The 12,828-nt window shown below is 44.3% G+C and overlaps 1 protein-coding gene across 5 annotated transcripts in view; it reads left to right on the top strand.

Moving 5' to 3' along the window:
- OSBPL1A (oxysterol binding protein like 1A) overlaps window positions 1-12,828 on the top strand; it is a 200,249-nt gene that overhangs the window by 157,095 nt on the left and 30,326 nt on the right. Inside the window, exon 1 of one of the 5 annotated variants that reach the window (XM_088469604.1) lies at window positions 7,177-7,266. The exons of the other annotated variants lie outside the window; for them this stretch is intronic. The gene's annotated coding sequence lies outside the window, so the exon portion shown is untranslated. Of the gene's footprint in view, window positions 1-7,176; window positions 7,267-12,828 lie in introns of those variants that run through there. 5 annotated transcript variants of the gene reach the window in all.

The raw sequence follows: 12,828 nt of genomic DNA, 5'->3' as shown, positions 1-12,828 counted from the left end.
GAATAAAACTGAACGTTTAATATACACCTTTAAAAGGAAGTTCTCCCCAGAGAGTGATGTGTAGATATAACATAGAAATCTACTAAGGACAAAAAAGAACAATATAAACGTCCTTTGAAGTGTAAATGAGTATTATTATTTATTATTGATAAAAATTCAATGAGTAATCTGCTCCTGTTAAGGGTAATGAATATTCTAATTAACCCTAATTCAATCTGCAGGGAGGCACATATGATCACTTCATACAGTACATATCTGGCGAACTATAGTAGTTTTTAATTAGATCTCTGTTGTGATCGACATATACATAAATGATAGTCGGTCAGAAACAATTGTATATTGTAAGAAAGCACACTATGATAACTAAGAAAGATGATTTATTAGGATAATCCAGCAGCTTTGAAATCTGTGTCCCCTGTAGATGAGTGAGGGATATATATTGTAATTAAATATCAGTACACATATATTGACATTGCTGATAGTGATAAAGTCTGTGTCCCCATATAACTAAGAGCATTGTGCTTGGGAGGACTTTTATCCAAAGTATGTTAACTCATATTGGTTTTAGCAGATATGCTAGGTAAAGAATAGTACACCTTGGAGTAGTGATAAATGCATATATTAAATTGCCATATAATATCAGCAGAGTTTGCACTATGAGAAGCAAAGTGATATCCCAAAACAGAAAATATATATGAAAAAGAAAAAAAGAGAAAAATCCAAACAATAATGCAAAATACTGTCGGTCGTAGGGCTTCCGAAACGGAAGTGGCTTGCGAAAGTTGATTGACAGGAAAGTCCATTTGTGGGTGTATACAGGGGTGGTGGTCTGCAAACGGAGGCGTGCTTCAGCGTTTCCAGGCGTTTTAGGGGAGTGCATAAATTATCTGCTTCGTACGACCATGAATTGCGGATGCATGACAACGTCACTCTACGAACAGGATGATCGTCCAGGCTAAGGTAGGCAAGAAGTGTCCATAAGCCACAACAGTACAATCGTTAATCCGATGTTACTTGTGATGATTCTAATTGGAACCACACAAACCAAGCAGCTAAGATTGGTGCATTGTAACTATTAACACTGCTAATTACCTTGTAAATGACTTAACTTGCGTGTGCATTAGGGAGTTCGTAACACAACTGTTTATTTGTGCTTTTTTAACTTATTATTTTCGGGCATTTTTTTAAATATATAGCATTGTGTTTTGCGTAGCAGCCTTTTCAGATACCATACTTTTTAAACCATGTATACATTGATATAGTTAAATATAGACTTTTTTTATTAACATTTTTTTTTTTTTTTTTTGGAAATTAGCCTTAAATCACAATTTTAGTTACAATTGTTAGGGCAACATTTTCCTATAAATAAAAATAAAAAATAAACACAATTCTAAAATGAAAATAAAAAAATTAAAAAAAGCTTGAGACATTGGTGACAAGAAATATGGTGACTGGACAAGAGGTGAGGGAGGAGATATCCAGGGCTACTTGCGTCGTTTGGGCTGGCTCGGAGGAAGAGGTAAGCTACGGACAGCCAACTGGCGTGTAACCCGCCGACTGGCCTGGCCAGAGGTAGATGGTATTTCCTCAGGCCTAGGCATAGGGCTCTCCATACTTGCGGGGGTGGCTGTTGGGCTGCCAGAGGTGGTGGTCCTGGGAGGAAGGGAGTCTTGCTTCATCATGGCAGGTGGGTTTGCCTGCTCCTGGGTACATCTGTTCTCCTGAGTTTGGGAGACCAACCTGGTGAGGAGAGGCGCTGCTCGTTCCGATGGTTGCCCTGGAGTAGTCCCCAGATGGAGTACTTGGATCCTCCCCTGCAGAGTCTCCATCTGTGCTGGACCCAGACCTGACCTCAGGAGCAGGCACTACCTCCTCTGAGTCTGGAAAAAAAAAAAGATTTGTATTTTTTATTTAAAAAAAAACGCATACACGTTTTAGCTTTATACTTTTTTGAGTCCAAAAAATATTTACATTCTTGCACATGTGGAGCGTTGAAGTCGGCCATGTCAGTGTCCATAGTGGACACGCCGACTATCTCCTTTTCCATCACACATCCCTGAGCCAACGTCTCCAACCTCGTCAAGGTCAGCTCCTCAGGGATGGGACCACCACCTGTCCCTCTTCAGCTGGTATTTGAAATCAGTCCATCTGACAATGTGATTTGGCATTTTTTAAGGGTTAGTTTATTTAATTAAGATCTCGCTTTTGACTTCAGTACACTCACAATATCATTTTCTTACCTTTTTTTGACGACTTTCATGGTTCTGTGGGTTGTCCCCACAGTATTAACAGCCCTGGATATCTCCTCCCAAATCCTGTCTTTGGCTCCAGCCCCCATATTTCTTGGGGCATGGACAAGGTTATCCATTGTCATGGTCACCAATGTCACAAGCTCTAGCCTTGAAAACGGTGGATTTCTGAGCCTTGGCCTCCTCCTCCTCTGGTGGTGGTAGTGGATTCCCAGCACCTACAATATTTTTTAATTTTGATAAATTAAAAAATGCATTTTTGGAAGATATGAACTGTTATTGTTTTTTTAAAAAAATGTGTTTAACACTTACCTGCCTCATTTGGCCTCTGCCCACCATGCTCCTCGCTTGCCATTTTCAAAACTTGTGGGAGAGCATGAAGAAAAGTGCTTTTGATGACTATTTTATAGATGTGAGCGCATCCCTGGATTGGTTACCCGTGCATCCCTATTTGCCTACGTACAATGCACAGCTTGCCTGCATTCCGTAATCACTGCGTGGGTTGTCCGAGATGTGAGCGCATCCCTGGATTGGTTACCCGTGCATCCCTGTTTGCCTATGTACAATGCACACCTTGCCTGCATTCCATAATCACTGGGTGGGTTGTCCGAGATGTGAGCGCATCCCTGGATTGGTTACCCGTGCATCCCTATTTGCCTACGTACAATGCACACCTTGCCTGCATTATTCAATCATTGTGTTTTTTTTGGCCTTTTCTACTGCAGGGTCCATAGGGTATCCACAGGATACCTTGGGGTATAGGTGATGACGTCAGTCTTCAGGCACCACAGAGTTAAAGTTTTCAGCCTCCCAGGATGCATCTGGGTCCCTCTCTTTTACCCCGCCCCCGGGCCAAGGCATCCCAGTTTCGTCGGTGCCTGGCCGGAGTCGGAGGCACTGTGCAGAGGGGGGCTATGAAGAGCCCCTGAAGTTTGTTTTAAAGGCAGCACTGGCTGCACATCTGGGAGTAGAGCATGGACAGTCAGTACTGACGTCCATGCTGTCTCCCCTACACCCCGCCGGTACCAGAACGCCGGTACTGAGTCGGGGATGCTGGTAGAAATCTGGGGTCATGGCTAGCGGTGCTCCCAGATGTTTTGGACCATGGCCGGATCCAAGGGGATAGGTAAGCAGCAGGGTCCCGCAGGGGTCCCCGCTGGTCACATGGTCCTGAGTCCCCAGGCAGGGGGCTCCCTGGGGACTGGCTGCAGCGTGGAGCCAGGCGACCAACCTGCACTTCCACTACCCCCTGGGACAGCGGGCTGCTGCTGAGCGGCATGCGCTGCGGCGTCCCAGGGGTTAAATGCAGGCCAGGGGAGCGCGCTTTCCCTGTCTCTCAGCCTGCTGCACACAGCCTCTCTGCTCTGCCCGATTGGCCATAGTGTGTCAGCGCTCATCCCCCAGGCCGGCCTCCTTCATCCTCTGCTCCTCGGTGGCCATCTTTAAAGCATGGTGAATGCTGCTGGAAGCCTGTGAGCGGTGGCATTGCGGTCTGGGTCCCCCAACATACCTCTCCTCCGTTTGTCAGAGGTCAGTGTATGCAGCGCTGAGTCCTACCAGCCTGAGGGTCTGAGTAGTTGAGAATCAGCGCTAATAGTGCAGGGATTTGTTTCTTCTGCATTGTATGTGACTAATCTGCTAGCCCTGCTGTCTGTACTTTCACTTTCTACTGTCAGCCATATTTCTGTCCCTGATCTTGCTCTGCTCAAAGCCCTTGCGGTGCGCGGTGTGCAGGGTGTTATTCACACTATACCAATAAGTATAGGTGTGAGTGTCACATACTTACCATCATGTCTGAGACTGATTTTCCTCTCCAGCTCATGTGTACTAAATGTAAGGTACCAATAGTGGAGGGGGAGGGTAACGCGGAGGGGTTATGTCCCCAGTGCCTGGCACTGTCACGGCCGATTATGGTCACGGTCCCGGTACAGGAACCTCCCTGGGCTTGTTTCGCTAAGGCGTTTACAACCCTTGTGGGCCAGCTAGCTCCGCCACCTGCGTTTACCCAGACGGGTTTGTCCCAGCGGTCAGTGGTGTCGTCACCCATGCGGGAGTTCCCGAGACAATTGATGGTACCCCACAGTCTCCCTGTCCCTTCCCAGGTTTAAAATCCGGAGCCTGCGTGGGTTAATACTCTAACTACATCGGTTCAGCATATGTTTTACAGGGGGAGTCTGTGTTGCGGCCTCATAATAGGCCGGTGGCGTCTTTATCTGCTACTTATGGAGATGACGATGAGACGTCAGATGTTGGGGAGATTCTGGATCTATCTGACCAAGAACCTCTCCGTACCAAAGAGCCGGACGCGAAGTCCAGAGTGTATATCCCTGGTCTTATTCGTGCGGTCCGCACGGCTTTAGTTATTGAGGATTTTGATCCTTCGGTGGCCAATTTCAAATATGCCTTTTGTAAGGATATTAAGGGTGAGGCTATGGTGTTCCCTCTTTCTGATCAATTAGTGGATCATTTAGAGGAGGCGTGGAAAAATCCAGGTAAACGGTTTCAGCCCCAGAGGTGCTTAGCCGTGGCTTATCCGTTTGCGGACAATTCTTTTTCTAAGAGGGAATCCCCTCCACAAGTGGATTCACGTGTCACACGCCTAGTCAAAAGTGCCACGTTGCCTATGCCTTCGATGTCATCCTTGAAGGATGTCACTGACCGCAAGGTGGAGATCTGCCTCAAATCCATTTATTCCCTTGCAGGGGGAGCATGCAGACCGGCTATGGCCGTGTGTTGGGTAGCCAGAGCTATGGAGGATAATTTGGAGGCGTCTCTGGACTCGACTGTTCGGCTGAACAGACCAGGTTGGTGGGCAACTCCGAGTCTCGGCCACTCACATTAATGAAGCGGCCTTAGATATTTGTATGCTCACCTCTAGGATCTCCTCTGCAGCCGTGGCTGCTCGTCGCACCTTATGGTTGCGTCTTTGGAAAGCGGACGCGGATTTCAAAAAGGGATTAGAAGGTCTGCCTTTCAATGGAGAGGTACTATTTGGTCCAGATCTGGACAAAATAATAGCTACGTTGGCAGCAGCAAAATCTGCATGTCTTCCGTTTGCTACGATTCCTTTTAGTGCTGGTGGGTCGTCCTTTCGGCCTCACAGGGCCCAAGGTAGGCCTAAAGCACAGTCCTTTCCACGGCAGGCTGGGACCAAGAAATTGTCCAAGCCCAAGAAACAGGTCTGGAGTACCAGACGTCTGGCTCCTAGGTCAGATGATAAACCTGCGGCCTGACGGTCCGGGCCTCCTTTTGGGGGATCCCAAAGTGGGGGGCCGCCTGCTTCAGTTCGCCCAGTGCTGGTCGAGGACTACGACAGACACTTGGGTTCATAAAGGTGATTGGCTAAAATATTTACTCCGTTTCCTAAAAAAAACAACACTATTGGACAATCCTTTTATCATGTGACCCGAAAAATAAGGTCAGGTTTGATTGGATAAAACATGCAGTGTGCAATTGCAAACATAAGAGTGCAAATTATCCTAACGCAAAATACACATGCATGTTTAAAGTTAAAACAATTATCAACAGTACATTCACAGATAATAAACATTACTTTGTTTTGGAATTTTTTAAAAAAAACGAGAACGGGGAAAACCCCCACAAAAAAAACAATAAAGTTTATTGACACATTAAAAAAAAACTGAATAAAAAGAACAGCAAGAGTGCAACACTCTTAATTAGATAATTGAGAACAAGCTAATAACAAGCTGTTCGATAGTCCATTGTAAACGTGACGTGACCATCAATACAACACATACGGCCACAACCATCATAACATAATTAGCATACAGCGCCTGACTACAACTGTCTCGTTCGTTCGATCAGATCAGTCGGTAGCTAGAGTAGGTGCAGTCCTAACGAATGGGTGTCACTTTGTTTACGATCGACCAGCCGTACGATCGCTTCCGTTTATGATTTTGCGGCCGTAGCCCGTGCGGCCGCTACGACCGACTCTGAATGAGGTCCTGTGTCCCCATATAACTATCAGCAATGTCAATATATGTGTACTGATATTTAATTACAATATATATCCCTCACTCATCTACAGGGGACACAGATTTCAAAGCTGCTGGATTATCCTAATAAGTCATCTCTCTTAGTTATCATAGTGTGCTTTCTTACAATATATAATTGTTTCTGACCAACTATCATTTATGTATATGTCGATCACAACAGAGATCTAATTAAAAACTACTATAGTTCGCCAGATATGTACTGTATGAAGTGATCATATGTGCCTCCCTGTAGATTGAATTAGGGTTAATTAGAATATTCATTACCCTTAATAGGAGCTGATTACTCATTGAATTTTTATCAATAATAAATAATAATACTCATTTACACTTCAAAGGACGTTTATATTGTTCTTTTTTGTCCTTAGTAGATTTCTATGTTATATCTACACATCACTCTCTGGGGAGAACTTCCTTTTAAAGGTGTATATTAAATGTTCAGTTTTATTCATACTAATCATTCCATCATCATCCATATATAAACAATTATCTGTCATAAGAGTGCCCCTACAAAGGCATATTTGTCCTTTTCCTCTGCTTCTTGCAGAAAGTACTTTAATATGTGTTTAGCACAAACCTTTAGGGTGCACCACCAACTTAGAGTCATCCAAAAAAATTTAATTGTGATGAACCGTGATGTTGGTATCAATTATGCAATAGCAATTTTCCATTCATTTCAATTGTATTACTAGTGCGTACTCAAAACTTTGTCAGAATTAGGAGATTGTAAGGTGTAAATTGTGGAATATTATATGAAAGTTTGCTGTACCTCAGTTTTTACCTGTAAAAGTAGAAGTGATTCTGTTGCCTTTTTTTTGTTCTTTGCTTTTTTTGTTCCCTGCTACTTTATTTTGTTGCTGTGAGGAGAATGCGTCACAGAGTAATATATTCAGTGAGCGCTTCCACAAGACAAAGGCCAGCCTAATCTACAGTAGCTCAGATCAAGACCAATGTGATCATGCAACTTGCAAATCACATGAAGATTCTCGTTACAGAACACTAAGGTATGGTCATTGTTTGTACATTTTATCTAAAATATACAAATACATTTTATGACATGCCGCTGATGTACTGTATCAAGTGTTATTTGTCAAGATTTTGGTGCATGGCACGGTTACTATGTTACCATGTCTTCTGACGATAAAATAACTAAGGTCCTCATTCAGAGCCGTACGCTCTGAGCAGAGCGCACGCTCTGAATGAGGGCCGGCCTCCATGAAAATGGAGCGTCCTCCTGCACGCTCATATAGGCTGTGGGTCACCACCCACAGCCTATACGAGCGTGCAGTTTGATGGTCGTGACCATCGCGACCATCGAAATTGCGAGCCGGAGCCTGCGGTTGAGGTTTTCAACCGCAAGCTCCGGAGTGATTTTGGCTCTATCAGAGCCAAAATCAGTCCCACTGACATCACTAGTGATGTCAGTGGGCCGGCTTCTGACGGGAGGCGTTCCCGTGGGAACGCCCCCGTCAGGGAGGCACGCCCCCGGCACGCCTACCAAAGGGGGCGTGCTGTCAATCAACATCGACAGCACGCCCCCTTTGATCAGACACAACGAGCGAAGGACTTTCCTTCGCTCGTCGCGTCTGGCGCATGCGCACGACGGAGCTCCCTCCGTCGTGCGCATGCTCAGTCCAGAACATCGACCCACTTGCGAGCGGACAGCCGCTCGCGAGTGGGTCTGAATCAGGCCCTAAATCACCATTACAAGGATGATTGCATGAAGGGAGGGGGGTAAACAATATTCTTTCCTAAAACCCAATTCCTCATTTAAAATAAATAAAACTTGAGAGCATGACCATTGGTTACCACTAATGTAGGGATATAAAGAGCATGGAGTCCCCCTGCAATAGGAACAACCAACGCCTGCTGTGTACTTCACTACACTAGTCATATATGTTCATTAGTGTGGGGTTGATCATACTTACGAGTTTCAATCATCAATCAGTCAGAGTTGATAAACCAGGCTCCAGCGAACCACTGGAAACTTGCACTGGCTAAGTACATTAATTTGCATTTGGACTCCAGTATGAACAAGTTCTTGTCATGGGTTAATGGCTTTTCATTTATATCCTTTTGGATTACTTCAGGACAGCGGAAAAGAAGATTCCACATGGCTTTAGTTCTTTAAGTGGAAAACAAGGGATTTGGGCGAGTACTTTTTTTAAAATAGATTCCAGTCGTTCGGTGTGTGAGCTGCAACTTTTGTTTGTTATATTTTATTGCCTTGGCAGCCATTGGCACGTAACACCAGGGCAAGTTTCTGTACATATAGTGCAGTGTGCACTTCATAGAATATCTTTCACTTATATAAAGTTATTCAATGTTCAATAAATCAATACGTTCAGAATTGTTGTTAAAGTTTGAAGTATTTTATTAAACATGCTTTAGCAAGTGGCTCTGACTTTTTAGCAATACAGTGTAGACAGAACTAAAAAAAAAAAGGGTAGCTGAACACACAAGCTTATATAGTGGGTAGCACAGATGACATAGTGGTTAGCATTACAGCACTGAGGTCATGAGTTTAATTCCCAGTCATGGCCCATCTGTGTGGAGTTTGTTCACCTCATGTTTACGTGATTTTCCTCCGCGTGATCCAATTTTCTCCCACACTCCTGGTTAAATGGCTTCTGACAAAAAACATAAAACACTAGTGTGCCTGTGTTTTCATGTGATAGTGAATATAGGACCTGATTCAGACCCGCTCGCAAGGATGCGTTCAACGCAGCCAGCCGATTGCATTCTGCGCATACATCGCATTGCGCCTGCGCGAACCAGTGCGAGTGATCGGGAAGCGTTCGTTCGCTGCGCATAGACAGCCCGGCTCAATGAGTGACAGGGTCTGAATCAGGTCCATAGATTGTAAGCTCCATTGGGGCAGGGACTGATGTGAATGACTGAAATATTCTCTATAAAAGTGCTGCTGAATATGTATATGCTATATAAATAACTATTAATAAATACTTAAGGTGCATACACACGTAACGATTTTCTGTAAGATTTCCCCTTGAAAAAGTGAACGATTTTTTGAACGAATAATGTTCCTTCCCTTAATGAAAATCGTCATGTTGGACAGTCTGAAATGGACGATGAACGATCATCGTTATAACTCATAAACGGAACGATTTTTTGAACGATTTAACAATAACGACGTCGTTATCGACAAATCGTTCAAAAAATCGTTACGTGTGTACTGTATGCACCGTTAGTCAGTTACCTTTCATTATAACTTTATATATCAATGTAGAGGAAATTAGAAAAGGAATATATTACACATCATATCACATTACAGTCCCATTTGTGATGTGATCATTTCTACAAAAATCATTACTAAATATAGACACACATTATGTATGTGTCTATATTTGTTGGTTGATATTTTGTTGGTCATAGGTACATTGGATCTGATTCAAACCCGCTCACTCGTAAAAATGGGACAGTGGCGGTGCGAATGCAGGCGTGCCTGAGTGTCTCAACGCCGTTTCAGAGACTTGCATAATTAAGAGGCAGCGTCATAGAACATGTCACCTGGCTGGAGTTTACACCGCAGTGCTTGCGGCAGGGTATGGTCAACCACAAGTGCTGAGATCGCATCCAATGGTTCTCGATGTACCAATGGTTGCATACACTTCCTGGAGATGGCGTGTGTAAGTGGGTGTCTTAAGTCAGGCTGGTGGGCGTCTGCATACACAGAGTGATCGCACGCCAAGACATAGTGGGCGTTCTAATGCCTTGTGCGATCACCTGCCTTTGCTGAATTTGCATATGCTGGGTGCGAGCGAACTCTTCTAGCGAGCGGGTCTGAATCATGTCCATTGTATAACTTAAACAAAAATATTTAGTTCCCAGGTACGATCAGGATTTGATTTCCACGTTTGATATAAACATCAACTGTTAATATACAAGCCTTTCCTCAGATATGATAAGATTGATGGCGGTCTTACCTTATTTATTATAGATGTACACAAGTGTCATCAATATATATTTATGGTTTTGTTTTCTCCCTCAGATAAGTGAATCCATTTCAGGATTGACTAAAGGGGGGTATCCACTTGTAGATATACAAACGACAGCACGATTACGACATTGCAATCGTGCTGTCGTTTGTATAGCTAGTGATGTGCCTAGACTGAACGTTCACTCGTTCAGTCCCAGCACATCCCTCATCCCCGCACATGCTGAACCTGACGAGATCGTCAGGTTGACCTGCATGTTCGGGCGATGTCGGATGTCATAAGCGACCAGTGGGCACGCGCATCGCTGGTCGCTTCTGACCAAAACATGCACAATGCATACGCGATTTGCAAGTGATTGCACGATAACGATGTCGTTATCGTGCAATCGCTTGGCTAAATCGCTAAGTGGATACCCCCCTTAAAGAGTCCGATAGGATTCTTGTTTCATACCAAGTAGTATTTTTAAAGCATTGTACATATGCATTTTAAATACTTTCTTTAAAAGTTCTATTGTAGATGTGCTTCTGTCTCATTAAAATTGGGTAATTGTAATGAAGTCACAGTTGTTAAATGTTTCTTGGTGTTTGCAAATCTGCGGATCTGAGGATGACTGCAACACTACTAACTTCATAGAACTTTCACTTTAGAATTTTCTTCCTAATTTAAGTTGAATAGTGTACTACTGCCAGCATGCTTAAGCAGATAATGATGACCAAGGCTTGCTGAGAGTTGTTCTACTCTATATTTTACAAGAGATGTTTTATTGCCCTTTATGAGGAATTGGACTTCATGAGACTTTTGAGGTGTGAGTTTCTTACTAATGTGAAGCCCAGCGTATGACATCTGGTGGTAAAAAACTGTATTGTATTGGAAAAAAGGTGATGTCTGCAATGTGATACGTTTCCTGAAAGCGACACCATGCGTTACAATAATGACAGTGTGTTGTGTCTGCTGTCAATTTAACAGATATATCTGTACAGAAAATTTCCTTTGGCATCCTGTACATAATATATATTTTTCATATTCTTGAGGCAAATTATTATGCCATACAACTTAGGGCCTGTATGGAAATGTATGCGAAGCCGGATGGTTTAAGTACATCTCCGTATGTGTGAGGTTTGCGCATGCACAGATGCAGCACTGTGCATATTTCGTTCTGCAAGGTCCCTGTTTTTGAGGTGTGCCGAAGCCAGTGTCTGCATCTTCCGACGCAGCTTCACTGGCCCCGACAGCGTGAGAACACCAGCCAGCCTGAGTAACCGAAGGGTCACGCAGATGGCCGTTGTTCACACAGGTGATCCAATGCTGCATCTTCAGACACAGCAGCGGATCAGAAAAGCCGGCAGGAGGCATCTATATACACATGCCGCGTTAGCATATTATTGCACAGCGCAAAGGCTGCGCAATAGCGTCCATGTCTGAAACAGGCCCTTACTGTGGATTGCTCCAACTACAAAGCAATAGAACCCATCACAGACCATGTTAGAAGTGTTTTTTCCCCAAAAGAATTGAATAATGATATGTGGTTGTCACTTGCGTCTCTGCGATGTCAGAATACTACAGCATGTCACCAGTGGTAATGATAGATCAACCTATACAGTTTGAAAATGTAGGATACAATTATATATAAAAGCATTCAAGTGGGATGGAGCTCACACATCAGGATCGTGTTACTAAGAGGCTAAGGGGGAGATGTTTGAATCGGCAATAGGGGGGAAAATGGTAACTGCGCACATTGTACTGCAGTTACCGCTTCCCTGCATGTAGTAATCATACTTACCAACTTTTTCGTGAAATCTTTTCCAGGAGGAGCGGAGCTGCTCTAAGCTTTGGGAGGGCGGGCCAGACTATAGCCATCAGGCAATTTGCGTCATTTAGCCCTGCCCCTATCTACGGACACGCACATTTCTCAGAAAAATCTCCCCATCCTGCCCACTTCACTAGGAAGTGGGTGGGATGTGACAAATCTGCTAACTCTTTCGGGGGTGTGGGGGGTTACCTGAAAAATCAGGAGTCTCCAGGGAGAGTAGACAAGCATGGTAGTAATGCAGGGAAGCGAGCAGAATGACAGGGACGCTATGTGCCGCCATCATTATCAGCGATCCTATCTTCCAGATAGTGCTACATCTGCCTGGACACCAGAGCCCTGACTGTTCGACAGCTGCGCAGCTATTGATTTCAACAGCTGCATAGCACTGTCCCTTTATTTATTTCAGTAACGTGGCGGATGCCACTGGGGAATCTCTGCAAATGCACTACAAGTGGCTGGCAGAAGCAGAAAGAGGGAGAGTGCACTTCGGCAATCAGGTAATTTAACACTCTCCCTCTTCAGCAAACCTACTGCTCATGCATGCAGGTGATGACTGCACCTCCTTCCCGATAATAAAAGCGGAAGCAGGTCCAGGCATTTGCCACATGATAGCCACCCCATTCATACATCTCAAGGCAAAACAGACCAACTGCAGATTAAGGGGCGTATTCAATTGCAGGCGAAAAGCCGTTCTCGGCAAAAAGGTTTTGCCGATGATGTCATTTCGCCTGTCAGAAACTTTCCACCCAATTCAATTGCAATTACTTTTCGCCTAAGCGGAAATTCAATGCATTCAGATA

The sequence above is a fragment of the Taudactylus pleione genome, unplaced genomic scaffold (assembly GCF_031769625.1).
Source record: "Taudactylus pleione unplaced genomic scaffold, aTauple2 ptg000093l, whole genome shotgun sequence".
Taxonomy (NCBI): domain Eukaryota; kingdom Metazoa; phylum Chordata; class Amphibia; order Anura; family Myobatrachidae; genus Taudactylus; species Taudactylus pleione.
This window is presented reverse-complemented; position numbering and strand designations above follow the sequence as displayed.